The sequence below is a fragment of the Aethalodelphis obliquidens genome, unplaced genomic scaffold (genome assembly GCF_003676395.1).
Source record: "Aethalodelphis obliquidens isolate GAN/ISIS:26980383/991018 unplaced genomic scaffold, ASM367639v1 scaffold11, whole genome shotgun sequence".
Lineage (NCBI taxonomy): Eukaryota > Metazoa > Chordata > Mammalia > Artiodactyla > Delphinidae > Aethalodelphis > Aethalodelphis obliquidens.
Window position 1 is genome coordinate 44,460,039 of NW_020837955.1, and position 17,768 is coordinate 44,477,806.

Here is a 17,768-nt window from a genome sequence, read left to right on the forward strand (position 1 = left end):
GGCACGCTGGATGGATTTATCACATGCATTAAGACAGACATCGGTGGGGCAAGGGCCTGATTCCTGGGGAAGCCGTGCAGTTAGTGGCTGTTTTCCGTGGGTCAGGGATAAAGGGGCTGCCGTGAATGGGCTTCCTGATTCCAGGGGAGAGAGTCTGTATCCTGTAGTGCCAAGGTACAGCAACAGCTCTTCACTGCCAAGGGCAGAGTGGGTACCGTTACCTCAGCCGGCAGAAGAGTCGGGTGGTCATTAGAATGGCTTGACCCACAGGAATTCTGGGTGGCAGTGAGCTATCATGTGGTTCCGGGACTGAAATTGATAGGAAACCCACGAAGGGCGGACTTGTCACATTTGACTGAAGCAACCAACTGGAATTTTAATGAACACAGCCAGCTGGTGAGTCACTGCCCTAGAAGTCACAGCCACTAGCTCAGTGGTCAGACCTGAATCAGTCCTCAGTCCCAGAGTCCTTGTAATTAAGGAAAAGATGGGTGTTCCCGGGGACGGATCCTGTGCTGGCACCATAGGTATTAAAACAACAATAGCGACAATTTTTCTCCTAGCCTTTCTGAAAAGGACCTGCAGCCGCATTGCCCACATGGTGCCCTGGGGAGAGCAAACTATTCAGACCTTCAGGGGATCACCAGGCATCTACTCTGAGCCAACGCTGATCCTCAGGAGAGAGACCCCGCCAGCAACCAGCCCTGCCGGCACCTCGATCTCGGACTTCCAGCCTCCAGAGCTGTGAGAAAATAAATTTCTATTGTCTAACCCACCCACCCCCGTCTGTGGGAATTTGCTCTGGCAGCCCCAGTAGACTAACATGAGCTCGTTCTCAAGCTCACCCTGGTCACCCAGGGAAGCTGCAGGAGCAGGTAGCTTCTTCTGGAGGCGCCCTTTCCAGGTCCCTCCGCTTGCATCTCTGGTTTTATGGGGAGTTCCCTAAAACGAGTTGACTGACCAATAAAAAATAGAGCCCGCTGCAGTCACGCTAAGTTGGCACTGGCTGGAAAAGGACTGATGGCATCCCGGCCCTACTGGACTGGCCCAACTGGCCAGTGGGCCATTTTTGAGCAATAGATTTGGTTATGTTATCCGCTTTACCTGGAAGGAGAGGTGACGGAGATATTTGTCTACACTGATGATCAGGGACTGAGAAGGAATGGGTTTGGAGGGTTAGGGTTAAGGAGATCTGGGGAGGAAGTAGGGGCATGGACAGACCTTTTGGAGTGGGGCCAGATGTGAGAATATTTGCGTTCCACATGCATCTCACCAGATGTTCCTGTTGTGTAGGATGCGCTGGACAGCCAGGTGGAGAAGATGGCCCATTCTGCAGATGTTGGCCGCTGCCTTGTCCAGCCATCCCAGTCTCTGCACGAAAAGTCCATGACAGAAGTGCCAATGGCGGCATGGCTGCAGACAGTCTGTGGATTAACAACACAGGTCTCCCCCCACCGAGGCCCGTCTGGCCGCCGTCCAGCGCTCAGTCTCTCAGCAGCTGAGACCAACACAGAGTGGTGATGTGGCACCATATCCTGGGCTCCCAGCAGCCACCCGGCAGCCAGTCCATCCCATCCAACCTCGCTGAGGACGTGCTTATCCTGGGCGTGGTTTTCCTTCCCATCTGGATCCTTCCTGAGTGCCTGCTTCACTTTCACACTAACCTATCCACGATCACGTCTGACCAAGGAACCAAGGGAGAGCCTCTAGGCCTGAGACCCATGGGGCCTCTGAGTCTTCCCCGTGTCTCTCATCCAGAAGGGCCGAGAGGAGGAATGGCCCACGTAAGGTGCCCAGGGTGCCAGCTGGGGGAACAAACCTTGAAGGCTGGCTTTCTGCGCTCTCAGATGTGTTCTCAGCCAGCAATCAATAAACAGCACTGGTTTTCCTGTGGCCAGAAAGCATGGGTCCAGGGCAAAGTGGGCAAGGCCCCTGTCACTGTCACACTTAAGGGTCCCCACTTGCTCTCTGTGCTCAGAACTCTGGGATCTGCTGGTTTATTAAGTCTTGGTATCTGGGAAGGAATGTATTCCACGGGGGAAGCTTTTGCCTGTACACAGGTTTTCCTAAACAGTATTTGCCCTTCCTTCCTGCCACATTTATAACTGTACCTCCTCCACCAACTCTAAGAAGTGGGAGTGGGCAATCCCTCCCACTTTACAGATGAGCACCCAGACCCCCGGAGGATGCAGCAGCGGTGGCGCTGGGATCCTGGCGCCAGCAGGCCCCGAGGCGCGTCTCAACCATGGATCTGTGGATCTGAATCCTGAGCAAGGACTAATTTGCTCCACGCAAGTATCCCCAAAGCGCTTCTCTCATCAGGGCGGAGAAAGGCAGCGTTTGGAGGTGGGAAGCCAAGAGTTAATGGTTAAAACACACACGTGCAACAATCCCGTGCTTCCTCACGGCTGCTAATCTCCGACATGAAGTGTGGGTGAGTAGTTCTCACCGGGATGGTAACCGGTGGTCAGGCGCTCGGCCGTGCGCGCTGCACGGAGGCCGGCCTCTCCCCCCGCCCCGCCCCGCCCCGCCCCGCGCCCTCCGGCCGCAGCCGGGTTATTTTTGGCAACACGGTTTTCTGATTTTAATAGACCGCAAACCTGCTCCTTAGAAGAATCGGATGGGCAGAAAAGGAGACGAGGAGGTGGGGTGGGGTGTCTCGGAGCCGCGCGCGGGGGCGGGGAGGCGCGGGCGGGGAGGGCCGGGGTTTGGGGCGCCCCCACCCGCGGTGACGCGCGCCCCCCGCCCTCCGCAGCGCCACTGCGATGGCTGAGCCGGGCCGTCGGACGCCGCTGCCCGGAGCCCCTGAGCCGCCCGCTCGCGGGGAGCCTCGGTGAGCAGCCGCGGCCGGGCCAGGCCTCCGCGCTGCGCCCGGGCCTGGCACCGTGCGTCCTGGGCCGGGGCGCCCTGCGCGGCAGGGTTGGCCGGAGATGGCCCGGGAGTGGCCCTTAGGTGGCTGTAAGGTGGCTCGGGGTTGGTCGGGGATGGCCCGGAGGTGGCCTTGAGCTGACCCGGAGATGGTCGGGTGTGGCCCGAAGGTGGCGGGGTGACATCCCGCAAGCCGGGGTCCCACGCCCCCAAGGCGCCCTTGCTGGGGGCGGGAGTCCTCTCTGCTTCTCCACGCGCCCCCGAGGGCCATGGGCCACCCCTCTGGATTGCGCTGGTTTCCCGGGACCCCGCGGGGCGCGGCGGCAGGCGCACAGGCCCTGGCTGGGCGCGCAGGTATTTGCCGGGGGCGGGGCGCGACTCCGGCGTTTACGCGTCGCCGACCGAGCCTCCCTCAGGAAGGCGCGGCCCTTGCGATTTGTTTTTTTTTTTTTTTTTTTGGTGTCTAGTTTTTAATCTCACGTGTTTGCGTTTCCGGGTGGTGGTGGCGTAGCTGTCGGATGCTCACAGAATCGGACGCCACAGAATAAAGGGTTTAATTGGGTGTCAGGAGTCAGAGAGGAGGCACCAGCCTCCACAGTTTTCCTGGAAAAACCGGCTCCTCCCTTTGACCTTGCATCTTGGGAGAGGCGGATCCGATTCTCAGCAGTTCCCTCCCGCTCGGCGTCTTAGGTTTTGATTCATTATCCTCGTTCTGCAGCGACGGAATGCGGTAAAGCTTCTCTGTTGCACTTGTCTGCAAATGCAAGGAACGGACCTGCGGGTTGGGGCGCTGGCTTGCAGAACAGCGGGAAATCGGAACTGCCTCTCGGCCTCGGCTGCCACGCCGGGGCCGGGCGCTGTCAGGGGCTGGGAGGACCTGCTGCCCACCCGGCCGGAGGCTCCCCTGCCCTGCGGAGGGTGGAGGGAAAAGGTACCGGGCAGACCGTCTGCCAGGGTTCGGGACGCTTCTAGCCCTTCGCACCTTTCTGAGAGCTGATTTGTGCCCGTGAACTAAGACTCCATCTGGCAACTACCTGCAGTAGTTTCTCCCCACATTCACGGCAGACAGATCCCTGCCTACCTTCTCATAAACTTCCGTATTAAGGAGCGAAGTTCCTCCTTTAACGTGTTTCCAGGACACGTGACCAGAACGCTGCCGGGCCTTCAGAAGGGCAGCGGATGGTACCACCGTGAGCAAGCCCCGGGGTCTGGGGCTTCGGCACCACAAGTTTGCATTCATGATGCCCGCGAGATCTAGGCGACTGTGAACATGGCATACGATAAATAAACTGTTATAAGAAAGAAAAAGATGAGACAGAGGAGGGTCATAATCCAAATGCCACCCATTCCATAGCACCTGCTGTATGCCAGGCACTGTTCTGGTTTCTCTACCTGTGCTCAGGTGTGTAGCTATCACCCTGCAGAAAGCCTAGGAGAGGCCCGAGGACAGAGGTGGGACTTCAGGGAACCAGGCTCGGAGCACATCCTCCAGGAGCCTGCAAGGGAGGAAGTGAGGGTCTCACAGTGAATCACTCAGAAGTGAGGAGCCTAAGACCCGGGAAGGGGAAGGTCCTCGTCCCAAGTCACAGACGAGCGTTATGCCCCATGTCTCTTAGGCGTAGTCAGGGGACTTAAGGGACCTCCGCTGGGGCCTGGATCCCGCACCAGCCCTGCGTCCTCAGCTCTGCCCTGCCCGACCCTGGGGTCTGACAATCCCATCTCCCAGCAGCGCTGCCTTGCCTCCACACTCACCCTGCTCCCTATCAGGGGTCGGTGGGCTGTGAGCCGCGCCCCCAGCGACCGTGCTGTGCCGTAATCCAGTGCAAAGTGGTGAGACCTTGTCCTTCGCACCCAGCCAGGATCTCCTGCTGAGAGCGACCTGCCTGCGGCCCACCTCAGTGAAAGGGTCAAGCCTCCCAGCCGATCTGCGCCTGGAATAGACCTCTTAAGTCAGCGTCACACCTGTGCACTCCAGGTAAGCAGCCTTGGGATGCCCGCTCCCTCCCTGGCGCTGGGCTGTCAGGCTGGCTAGGTTCCCTGCAGTGGCATCCAGCAAAGGTCCTGCAGACGGGGGGCCCTTCCTTGCTGGCCTCTTCCGTGACTCTGCCTCTAGCCTGTGACTCAGGTGAGCACTGGGTCCACTCAGCTCTGGCAGATCTCTGGGGTGCCTCTGTCACCACCCCAAAGGGCTGGGACCCTCTGTGCAAGTCTCACCATGTGTGAGGGACTCCTCCTCCCAAGTCTTCACCAGTACACTAGGTAAGCACTTGGGCCCCTTTACCTCTGACTTTTGCCTTTTTTTTTTTTTCCTGATTATAAAGGAAATTCTAAAATTATAGAGAAGTGCGATCAAGACAATCAGTACTACCCCAAATTAACACCTGCATAGGTCACTCCTGCACGTGGATAGGTGCTGCTGTGGACTGAATTGTGTCCCCCGAATTCATTTGTGAAGGCTTGACCCCCCATGTGATGGCACTTGGAGGTGGGATCTTTAGAGGGAATTAGGGTTGGATGAGGTCGTGAGGGTGGGGCCCGCAGGATGGGATTAGTGCCCTTATAAGAGACATCAGAGAGCTTGCTCTGTCTCTGTCTCTGTCTCTGTCTCCCTCTGCCATGTAGGGATTCTGAGATGCATCCACATTGAGTAGTTCACCCCTTCTCTGAGGAGCCTTCCGTGATGTATGTGTTACAGATATTTTAAAAATTTTTATTTATTTATTTTGGCCATGCCATGTGGCATGTAGGATCTTAGTTCCCCGACCAGGGATCAAACCTACACCCCCTGCATTGGAAGCATGGAGTCTTAACCACTGGACCACCAGGGAAGTCCCCAAATGCTTTTTTAAAGTTTTACAAGCGACTAATTTTAGACTTACAGGAAAGTTACAAAAATAGCACCGAGTTCTGTAGGTTCCCCTGGTGTTACGTCCTCTGTGACATCTTCCTGTAGATCATGGTCAGAACCAGGACACCTCTACACTGTTCACCGGACAACCAGCCTTCCTCTCACCAGTTCCCCACTGATGCCCTTTTTCTGCCCCACCAGGATCCCAGCTGTTGTGCTTCCTTGGTCTCTTCCAGTAGGTGACCCTTCCTTAGTCTTTCCTTGTCTTTTATGACATTGATACTTTTAGAAACTATGTACTGACGAGTTGTTTTGTAAAATGCTGCTCAAATTGACTTTATCTGCTCTTTTCTCGTGCTGGGAACGAGGTGATGCATTTTTGGCCAGACCACCCCTACCCGCTCTGCCCCCCCCCCCCCCCCCCCCCACCAGCGCCCATGTGCCTGTCTTCACGAACTGCGTCAGGAAGTCGCCGTGTCCACACGGCTCGTTGACAGTGATGTAGGGCTGCCTCGATGCTTTCTCCGTGTGAAGTGGCCATCCTTCCTTTCCCTGAATCCTCACTCACCAGTGCCGGTGTCTCACACATCTTGCATCTGCGTTATTACTGTGGTGTTTGCTGTCAGGCCTCCCTTGTCCTTTCCTTTTTCATTGCTGTGGAATTCTCCTGGAAGGGAAAGGCGTGTCCTCTCCTCATCCATTTAGTTGATTATTTGTTCCTATCTGTAGGGACACGTGAATGATGGCTTTGCTCCATGGGTTAGAATCCAGTGGTAACAATATTTTGTCCAGCAGATGGTTCCAGCGCTGGCTTCAGGGACAACCTCAGGCTGCTGCTGGACTCTCTCAGCAAGCCCATCTTTTCTTTCTCTTAAGTTAAACTACTTTTTTTCTCATTGTCTTACTTTCTGGAACTACAGGCTGTTCCAGGCTCGGCTGGTTCCAAAAATTCTTGGTTTGTGGTTTTTCTTTCACTGAGTTTTTGTTTGTTTGTTTTTTAATGTTTTCCATCTTTCCTTGCTTCTGTGTTGGTTTTAAACATCTGATGCTAGTGTCGTTCTTTTGACTCTGTTGTTTTTGCCTGGAGGCCTTGAGGATTTTATCTTTATCTTTGGAATCTTATAGTTTTACTAGGGTTGTTTCAGAGTTGATTGGCCTGGATTTGTTTTTCTAGGTACCCAGTGGGCCTTTTGAGATGTGCAGATTCAGGTCTTTTTCTGTATATGGAAAGTTTCCGTGGATTATAGCTTTAAATATTAGCTTTGTTTGTGCCATTGCTTTGTTTTTCTTCTTTAGAGATCCTGAAGATATGAATACTATCCCTCCTCTGCTCATCTTCCCTTCTTTCTCTCTGACTCTTTACTGTTTCTTTATGTCACTCCCTTCTCTTGGTGTCTCCTGGCCTGGTCTTCAATCTTCGATGCTCCTTATTAGATTTTCATTTAAGTTTATCCTTCCTTGGGCACCTTATACCCTATTTCTCATTTATGGCTTTCTCCTTCTCCTTCTCCTTCTCCTTCTCCTCTTCTGTGAATTTGATCGCCTGTCTTTTCACTTTTCCCCATGTTTGGTTCACTTTAGTGTTTGAATGTCTAATTCCGGGTGGCTTTACACACCCCCAGATGGCTGTTTGAAGATGCTTAATTCTGTATGGATTTAGTTTTCTCCTGCTTCAGGTTGCTTTTAAACTGGGGGAAGTTGTACCAATTCTTTTATGTGAAATTTTGTTTCCTGATTTTCTCCAGTAGTCTCCTGTGGACTTTCTTTTCTTTTGTTTGTATTTATGATTTTGGGGTGTTTTACAAGATTCCTAGCTTAATGGCCCCCTTTTGTGTCATCCTGGGGACGTCCAGATGTTTTAGTGAGTTGTGTGTGTGCCGTGGTGATGGGGGTCTTTGTGTTGAAGACTGCATTTCTTTTTTCTTCTTTTCTCTTTCTTTTCCTGGTTACTAATAGGAGTTTCTCTCTTCCTTTTTTCCCTTTTTCTCCTCAGAAGCTCTGTGTTTGGAAAGCTGACCTTTCAAATCATGCTGTCCTTTCACATCACTCTGGCCTCTTAACTTGAATCTGTTGACTTTGAATAGCTCACTTGGCCCTTTATCTGTCTTTACGTCGTATGTCTGCCCTCCCCAGCCCACCCTGACCTCTACCTTCTTTATCAAGATTAATCAGCACATAAAATTGTGTCCACGTATGATGTACAGCCTCTTGATTTGATGCATTTATAAATTGAAAATGATTCCCACCATAGTATTAGCTACTGTCCCCATCCTGTTATAGTTACCATTTGTTTTCTGTGGTGAGAACATGTAAGATCTGCTCTCTTAGCCATGCCGTGCCCTCTGATGGGGTCTGGGCCTTGTAGTTCTGTGAGCTCCCTTCCTGCAGTCAGGAAGGGGTTCCGTGTTGAAAGTGGCTTTCATCTTTCCAGTGCCATCCACTAATCCACGCCAGCCCCGTCTGTCCTCCGGCGCTGGGTGGGGGCTGGGTGGGGCTGGACGGGAGCGTGAATGATGGTGATCCCGGGATTTGCTGGTTTTTCTCCCTTTACTCGCGGTTACTTGGAGGTTCTGCTACTCTGTCTTCGAGTAATGCCAAGGGTGTAGTTTGGCAAAGAATCTTTGATGTCGTGAAATTCTTTTGTGGAATTTGGCGAGGAGATTTTGGGGGGACTTGATTCCTGTACAGCTGCATTATCTCCCTGAGGAACATTCTTGTCCAAGTCTGTTTGTCTTCATTTCTTATGGAAATTCCTAGGGGTGAAGCTGCTAGGTCACAGAGTAGGTGTGTGTCTTGTTTTATAAGAAACTGTCAGAACTTCCCCCCAGATGGCTGCACCATTTGGTATGCAAATTCCAGCTGCTCCAAGTGCGTGCCAGCATTGGCGTTTGATCTTTTTCACTCTAGTCTCACTGGGGAGTGTGTGGTCGCAGCTCTTTGTGGTTTTCACTTCCGTTTCCCTCAGGTACTAATACACTGAGCGCATCTTTGTTGGGCGTTTGTATGTTTCCTTTTGTGAGGCGCATGTTCATATCTTTTGCCTATTTTTATTGGGTTGTTTGTCTTATTATGATTGAGTTGTAGGTGTTCTTTATATATCCTAGAGGCCAGCTCTTTGTCAGATAGGTCTTGCGACTATTTTCTCCCCATCTGTGTCTCGCTTATTCATTTTCTAAAGTGGACCTTTGGATGAGCAGTTTTACATTTTGAGAAAGTCCAATTGATCAGGTTTTGTGTGTGTGTGTGTGTGTGTGTGTGTGTGTGTGGTTATTTCTTTTTGTGTGTCTTGTCAAAGAAACGTGCCCTCCTCCACGTCCCAGCCGTCTTCTCCTGCACATTCTCCCTGTGCCCTTCTGACAGGACCCCAGTAGTGTTGGACAGCCTCCTCGTGTTCTGGCCTGAGAGGCTCAGCTGGCCCGTGTCCTGCAGAGGCTGGAATCGCCGCTTGCCCCGGGAGCTCCAGGTCTTTTTGGGGAAATGTTATCTGAAGACCCACACGGCTGGGTGCTAGCGGAACTCATGGCTTCTGCATTGGTCTCGACTTTGTGTATTTTCAGAGGACAGCGCTAGAAACAATTTTAAGAGAAAATGCATCGTGATTTTATACTGAAAATTTTAATTCAAATTTAAGACTATAGATAATTATTTCTTTATTTTTATATGTCCATCTTCTTTCTCTTAGGCTGAGATTCTTGGCTCCTAAGATGTTCATAAGATTACTTCTTTGCTTTATTCTATTAGTTTCAAAATAATATCGATGTGTTAAGAGAGTATGGTTAGTAAAAAAAAAGTTTGATTTCTTTTTTTTTTTTTTTTTTGTGGTACGCAGGCCTCTCACTGTTGTGGCCTCTCCCGCTGCGGAGCACAGGCTCCGGACGCGCAGGCCCAGCGGCCACGGCTCACGGGCCCAGCCGCTCCGCGGCATGTGGGATCTTCCCGGACCGGGGCACGAACCCGTGTCCCCTGCATCGGCAGGCGGACTCCCAACCGCTGCGCCACCAGGGAAGGCCCATCTTTGTCTTTTTAACCCTCTTCTCCCTCCTCTGTTGGTAATATTTTTAAAGTAGTTTTTGATTTATGTTTCTACTTAGCAGTAATACAGGCAAATGCATGTGTATTTCCACTTGCCCTGTGCCGTCTTAGGGGAAGGGGAACCTGCTATGAGCCCGTGGTACCGTTCATTGTGCTCACTTAGTGCCAGGTCTCAGCATCGCTGTGCAGAGATTGCCCTCATTCTTGTCCTCAGCTGCCTAGCATTCCCCGAGGGGCTGGATCTTAACCTAGTCGACGAGCTCTCTGTCCACGAACATTTGGATTGTTTCCAGTTGAATATCCTTGTGCACGCATGGTTTTTATATATTTTCAAGTATATCTTTGACTAGGTTCTTAGAAGTGGGATTTCGAGGCCAAAAGGAAAATGACTGTGTACTTTTGCTATATATTGCCAAAATCCCCTCCCCAGGAGTTGCACTATCGTGTGGCATTCTACCAGCAACGCATGAGAGCCTGCTTCTCACAGCCTTGCCAACAGACAATGTTGTCAAACTTTTGGGGGTTTGCCAGGTAGGGGAGAAACGGTAAATTCAGTGTATTTTTATTTGCATTTCTCTTACCAGGAGTGAAGTTGAGCATCTTTTCATGTATTTAAAGGCTTTTTGCATTGTGTTTTGTGTGAACAGTTTATTCATAAGTCTTGCCCATTTTTTTTCTTTCTACTCTGGGGTTGTTTGGCTTTTTTCTTCTCAATTTTCGGAAGTTCATTATATATTAGCCTTTGACCTATGATATAAGTTGCATATATTTTCTCTATTTTGTCATTTATCATTGAACTTTGCTTATGGTAGGGTTTTCTTTTGTTGTTGTTGTTTTTCCCATGCAAAATCACATACGCGTTTATCCCACCAAGCCTCCATCTCAGGGGGGACCACTCCGTTTTGAGGTGCACACTTGCTAGTGGTTTCTGAGTTCCCAGTTCTCAGAACCATCACACATCCTTTTTCCCAGGCTCACCAGCTCCTGCACGGTTTCTTAGGGGTTTGGTGGTGGTGGTTTGGAAGTAGTGGCTGGCAGAGTGAAGCTGGCTGCAAAGTCCCTCCTCTGGAGTCTGGGCTCCTTTGTGGGGTTTAGTGGTGATGCTGTGAGGCCCGGGGCTGGGTGTCAGGAAGCAGTTAGCCTCTGCAGAGACCCCCTGGCAGGCCCGCTTTGGGGATGCCCACTGTGACGGCACAGCCCCCGTAGGTAAGAGGCTGAGGGATCCTGAGCTCCCAGCCCCCGCCCAAAGCAGAACCCCCAGAACCCAGGGAGTGCGAGCAGGAGCCCAGCTGGGGTGCAGCCGCTCCAGACACCACCTGGGGCAGGAGTGAGCCTCCCGCTAAGCTTTGCGCACCTTTCTGACCACACAACCCCAGTGAAGCAAGACGGTTGTTCTAAGCCGGCAGGTAGTAGTGATCGGAAGGGAGGCAGTGCTTTGTCATCTTTTTGTGGAAGATGTTTTTAGTTTGGTTTTTGTTTTACTTTTCTGGTGGCTCCGTTTAGTATTGAGAGGAAATTTGGGGAGGTTCAAAAATGATGACAGCCATTTCGCCTCCAGCTCAGAAGTCTGTTTCTTAATTTCCACTTAATGGCTCCATTGATGTATTTGGGTTGAAATCTCTTTCATTTTCTGCTTCCTATTTGTTGCGCCCTTTTCTTCTTTCTTGCCTTCGTCTGCATTGACTGAGGTTTTCCTCTCCTCTTCTATTTAAACATCGCATATTCCATTTTCTGTCATCTTCATGACCATCACTAAAAAACAGCAGACAGGGCTTCCCTGGTGGCGCAGTGGTTGAGAGTCCGCCTGCCGATGCAGGGGACGCGGGTTCGTGCCCCGGTCTGGGAAGATCCCACATGCCGCGGAGCGGCTGGGCCCGTGAGCCATGGCCGCTGAGCCTGCGCGGCCGGAGCCTGTGCTCCGCAACGGGAGAGGCCACAGCAGTGAGAGGCCCGCGTACCACAAAAAACAAAACAAAACAAAAAACAGCAGGCAAAATTAACTTTGCAAGGCTGCAGTGAACCAGAACCCTCCCCCCAGGTACTACAAGGACGGGATGCTCTCCCTCGGCTTCTCCCTCCCCTAACTTCTATGTTCCTTGTTTGGCATTTTGTTTCTACCTCGTTTACTTTGTAACACCACTAGAGATCGTTGTTCGTTCTTTACACTCATTTGTTTTTCTAGGTCCTCACATGTTTAGCACTTTGGCGGCCTCTCCGTGTTCTTCTGGCCCCTCAGGTCCCTCTAGAACCGTTCCCCTCTGCCTGAGGCGAATCCTTTAGTTTCCTCTGGTCAGTCCTGGCATCCACTCTCTCGGTTCCTTTTTTCTTTTTGGGGGGGTCTGAAAATGTCTTCCTTTCAAGAATGAGGGTGGACTCTGCTCTGACTCGGGCTTGAATTCCTCCTCGGCAGGTACTTTTTAAAGTGCGTTTACTCCTTTGTTCCGTTGTCTTACGGCTCTGCTGTTCTGATGAGAAGTTAGTCGTTAGTCTAACCGTCCTTCCTTTGAACGTAAGCTCTTATTCCTCCGGCAGATTTCATTAGTTTCTCTTTGCCTGTGTTTCGTTTTTCCTCAGGTTTCATTATGATGCGTCTAGAGTTTGACTTTGAATCTTTGGACGGTTGTCTCTCATCAGTTTCAGAGAATTCTCAGTCGCATCTGCAAGTCTTGCGTCCACGTTTTGCCCTCGTTTTTCCTTCTGAGAGCCCTTCCCATCCTGCCTCTGCCTCGCTCCCCTCTCTTATCTCTGCCTCGCTCCCCTCTCTTATCTCTGCCTCGCTCGCCTCTCTTTCTTGTGTGCTGCCTTTTCTATGCTCATTTCTGGGTCATGTTTTCTGTGTCATCTTCCAGTCACTAGTTCAGTCTTACGCTACGAGGTGTCCATTGTGTCTTAACTCCAGTTACTATATTTGTTTTTCTAAAGTGCTCTCTGTTTTATTCATGTTTAAGATACTACGTCTTGTCGTTTTCTACTCCATGAAGTTGTTTTCAAGCTTCTAACTTATTTCTTTAAAAACAATAGAACCAGACCGTGGGGAGGGGGGAGAAGGGGTCTCTGGGGCCTCTGCTCAGATGTGCTGTGAACCCAAAGCTGCCCCCCAAAGTAAAGCCTATTTAAAACCCAGCCAGGGTTGCTGTTCTGTGATCGGTAGTTGTTAATTCTGCGCCGAGGTCTGTGCGGGTCTCTTTCTGTTTTGTAAACTTGGTTCTTTCTCAGTTGTCGTGTCCCCTGCCCTCCCTGGTGTCATTAGCTGTCCTTGAACAATTGTCTGTGGGTTTCCCTGAGACCTCGGGTGAATGTGCTCTTCTAGGAGAGGGTCACACTCACGCCTGCCGGGCAGCTGGGGCACCTGGCTGGGAACCACTCCAGACCCCTCCTCTGCCCGGAGGCCCTTGTTCCCCTCTGGGCTCCTGCTGCGCTAGGACCGGCTGGTGTGCGCACTCCTCAGGGCTGGGCTTCCTGGGGCTGCTGCCTTCACGGCAGCTCTCTCTGCAGCCCCGTGGAGTGGGGTGGTGGATGCAGTGGGGGTGAGCACAGCTGAATAGCCCCCGAGGGTCAGCCCTTTGGTCCTAGCTTAGCCCCAGGAGGGTAACTGGTGGAACTCCCCACTGGAGCAAGTACGCCGTCCCGTCTTGTCCCCAGGAGGTGTTGGCTTTAGGCAAAGGCTGCTTTAGTTTTTCCATAATGTGCTATCTCTCCGTCCAGGCGGTCCCGGGACTTTGGCATCTCAGCACCTTTGTTGCCTTTAGTTGGGAGGTGAGTGAGTGAGTTCTGACCCAACCAGCCCACCGTTACCTGAAAAGGAATTCTGAAACTCTTCTTTGCTCCCATGGAATATTGCAGATGGTTTGGAGATGTTGGTTTCCGTCCAGGGTGGAGCAGTGAGCACAAGAAGCCGCCTTAAAGTGGGGCTGCAACCTTGAGGCCACATTGTCACGATTTCAAGGCCATAGTTGGAATGACCACAGGTGGACCAGGGAACCTTACCCTGTGAACTTGGAAGAGGATGTGGAATGAGGTGGCCACACCCTAAAACAACTTCTCATCCCAGTGCCAGCGCCAGTGCCAACCACAGCTTGGAGAAACTAGCAGCGTTTCTGGGGAGGGTTCAGTTCATGTGAGGGGCATGCCTGGGAAAGGCTGGACACCTCTCTCTCTCCTGGTCACCCTGTCCACCAAGAATCTTAGAAGTGAGGGCATGCGGGGCAGGTCACCAGGGAGCTTCCTCTGTGGACAAGCTCAGGGAATAGCTTCTGGGTTAATGTTTCTGGTACCTCTCATCCCAGGGGCTCAGGCCAACGCAGAGGCCCTGCCAGTGGTTAGAGAGCTGGTGGACACAGGGCGGATGAGTTGTCAAGCTGACTGGGCCTGCGGGGCGTGGGTGAGTCCAGACAGAGCCACCAGCGTGCAGCCCGATGAGCGCAGAAGCCCTGCAGGGCCGACGCCCAAAGCCAGCTGTGAGTCAGGTAGAGGCAGGGCTGGCTGCAGCATCCACTCAGGTGGGGTCAGCTCATCGCTAGGCGCGGTCAGGGAGCTGAAGTCGGGAAGAGAGTTGGGAAAGGACAGCACCCTAGACGGCACCGTGGGAAGCAGGCCACGCCCCTCACTCCCAGCTCCTGGGCCAGGTCCTCCGAGGGTCCTGCACCCCACGTTCCCCCGAGGAAGGCAGGCGGACCCTCTGGGTGTGTTGCAGGGCGTTGGCTGCTTTGAGGCTCGCTGGGGCAGATTTCTTGGGACTGCTGGTGTCTATTTAGTTCGTTCTGTTTCTCCTGGAGCCAGAGCAGCAGTTGTGCAGGTTGGACTCTTAACTGGGAGGTTGACGCAGGTTCTGTCTTCAGCGGGGGTGGTGCATCGGTGAGCACGTCCGCAGGGTGTCATGCAGAGGTCGCTCGGCTGTCCCCACAGGCCACGCGCACGGGGGCGACTCGTCTTGCGAAGCACTGCTCAGGGCAGTTGGCTTGCGAAGTGGCGTGAATCAATTAAAATCCAACATCTTTTTTTTTTGGCAAGATTTGGGAGGGAATTAAAGCAGCCGTTGCCAAGAAGCCCACAGGCCGTGATGACGTCAAGTTTGGAAGCAGATGGAAGGAAGGGTGAGCGCACCTGCGGTCAGCAAGCTGGTGTGCCACCGGCAGGTCCGAGCCGTGAACTGCCCACCTTGCTTTTAATTAATGCCCGCTCTGGCTTCACTTTTTCTTTTTCTTTTTTTTTTTTTGTTTTTGCGGTACGCGGGCCTCTCACTGTCGTGGCCTCTCCCGCTGCGGAGCACAAGCTCCGGACGCGCAGGCTCAGCGGCCATGGCTCACGGGCCCAGCCGCTCCACGGCATGTGGGATCCTCCCGGACCGGGGCACGAACCCGTGTCCCCTGCATCGGCAGGTGGACTCTCAACCGCTGCACCACCAGGGAAACCCTCACTTTTTTTTTTTTTTTTTAATACCGTCTGAACTTGGGACCTGGGTCTGCAGGAGGGGAGCGAGCTGCTCCCTTGTTCTCTCCCGCCAGGGTCTGCAGCCCATGTGGTCCCTTGTGCCGCCCGACACTGGGGCATTGAGGGACCCAGCAACTGGCCTTCTCCCCTTGGGGTCCCGGCCCTCAGACCCCTCCCCCTTGTCTTGTGCCAACATCCCCTGGTGGGATTGCACCTGCCTCTCTCCCCGACTCTCCACAGCACGTGCTCATAATTCAGCTGAATTTTCCGCCGGGCGCCGTCAGCTGCAGCAGTGGGTCGGCAGCGCCCTGGCTGATGGCTCTTGGCCAGTGTCGCCTGCTTGTTTGTGGGCAGTCAGTGTCTGTCTTTTCAAAGCCTGGCTCGAGCGCGAGCATCTGAGTCCAGTCCGGCCTCGCTCCTGGTGGCCAAGGTGGCTCCGGGCCTCTTCTCTCACCTCCGGAGCCCAGGTGTGTGCTCTGAAGAGCGGGTGCTGCTGGCCCGGCTCTTGGAGTGACGGCGGGGCACGCCCGGCTGCTCGCTGGGTCCACACTTTGCTCATTCAATCGCAACTATGGGCCGCCCTCCCCTGCTCCTCGTGTAGAGAACCCTCTAGAACTTAAGTGTCTGTACCCCTGCCAACCTCACGAGAGCCCTCAGAGAGCAGACTCGCAACCCGGGAGGGGGCCCGACCCGGTAACTGTGGTCCTTGGGGAGAAGCGGGAGGGATAGGGTCTTCCTACTGATGCCACCAACCATGTTCACGCGACTCCCAGCACATGGCCGGGCTCTGCCCACGCGCGTGTGCGAAGACCAGCCAGACTGTGTGCTGCCCGCACCCGTCCTTCCCTGTAACAAGGGAGAGGAGCTCGTATAAAAAAAACAACAAAGGGACACTTCTTTGAAAAGCAGCCGATAAAAGGACTTTCCTGGCCGTCCAGTGGTTAGGAGACTGCGTGCTTCCACTGCAGGGGTCACGGGTTCGATCCCTGGCTGGGGAACTAAGATCCCGCAAGCCGTGCAGCGTGGCCACAAAGCAAAGCAAAGAAGCAAAAGCAGCAGATACAGTAAAAAATGCAATTCTGCTGATGGCTCGTCCCCAGGAGCCGCTCCGGACCGGCCCTGCTTCCTCTGCCGCGTGCAGCGCTCGGAGGACCGAGCCCGTGGTCGGTGCCCGGCTGGGCCAGAGCCCATTCACAGACCCACAGGCTGGTCCCCGCCGCTCGCGACACGAGAGCAGATGTTCCAGGTTGCTGCCCTGAAACGGGCTGACTCTTCAGGCCTTGGCCGCACGGCAGTTCCTGTAGCTAAAAGCTCTCTGAATTGGGGAGAATCCCTCCAAGCAGCGTATGTCTGACCTGGGCCTCGTCCCCTGGAGCCGGGGTCCCCCGCCTGCATGCGGTCAGGGGCTAGAAGGGGGGCAGGTCCCCGAGGGCACGGGGGCTTCACAGAGCAGGTGGTGCAGGCTGGAGGCTCCTGTCTGGGAGGAGAGACTCTGGTTGAGCCTGGCAGCGTGTGGAGGGAGGCGGGCTGCTGGAGGGGCGTCCACGGGGGCGTCACTGTGCAGTGACCTATTTCCACGCCTCCTTCCGGGACACTTCCTCCAGCTTTCCACCTGACTTTGCATAAGCTCTCAGGCTTCAGCAGGGCAGCCTGCAGACAGAAGGCGCTCCCAGCCCGGGGGGTGGGCAGGGGGGCTGCTAAGACGAATGGGACTCTGGGAGGCTGCCGTGGTCCCTGGCAGATTGGGACAGAGGCCCTTCCATGCCCGAGGACCCCAGCCTCTCCGAGGGTGTGTGACCAGGCCGCTCCGCTGCATAAACGCAAGTCAGCATTGGGCTGGTCGGTACAGTTTTCCGCGGCGTTCTTGGCATCTGTGGAGAGGGTCTTTCACGCATCGGTCAGTCCTGTATTTTCTCGGCACTAAGTTTTGATCTATTGACGGTCTTCTCAGGGTCTCTTGATGTCGGGTTAAGGTACATGGGTGCCCCCCTTCTGCAGCGGGTTCTGTCGGATTTGGGATATCACGTTGTGTGGCAAGAAGGTGATGCCTTTAAGTGCAAACGGGATTCAGGGACGTGCAGTGAAACAGCCATTCGCCGGCACCGGAGCAGCGGTGGGGATCCCACCCCCTGCCCCCCGCACGCGTGTAGGATGCTGGGGCCTTCGCGGCGTGTGTCGGGTCCACCAGCATGCTGCCTGCGAGACAGTGGACGTGAGCTGGTCTGAGGGCCGTCAGGAGAGAAGGTCCCAAAGTGTCCACCATGGGGAGAGCAGGAGGGAAGCCCAGCCTTGGGCGAGGCCCCGAAGGACCGCTGCTGCCCCTCCTGCGGGAGCAGATGGCATGGACCCCCCCTGCGGTGGGGTTTAGGAAGAAGGCTCGGGCCAGGTCAGCAGCCATGTGTCAGCTCCCAGGCTTGGCCGACTGTCGGTGAGCAGACTGCATCCAGCTCGCTGGAGACCCCGCCCGGCCACGTCTCAGGTGCTCACGACCCTTGGTGTGACCGAGGGGGCCGTCGAGGCGAATCACGTGGCACAGTGGGCCCACCTCTGGTGCTGACTTCCCCTCTGGTTGACGATTGTGGCGGGGCTG

At 54.0% G+C, this 17,768-nt stretch overlaps 1 protein-coding gene across 15 annotated transcripts in view; it reads left to right on the top strand.

Annotated features, from left to right (window-relative positions):
* Nucleotides 1-2,539: 2,539 nt before the first annotated feature.
* JAKMIP3 (Janus kinase and microtubule interacting protein 3) overlaps nt 2,540-17,768 on the top strand; it is a 107,768-nt gene continuing 92,539 nt past the window's right edge. For 3 of the 15 annotated variants that reach the window (XM_027112982.1, XM_027112987.1, XM_027112990.1), the window contains exons 1-2: nt 3,477-3,598; nt 4,724-4,843. The gene's annotated coding sequence lies outside the window, so the exon portion shown is untranslated. The other 12 variants (XM_027112991.1, XM_027112992.1, XM_027112993.1 and 9 more) reach the window with 9 other exon arrangements.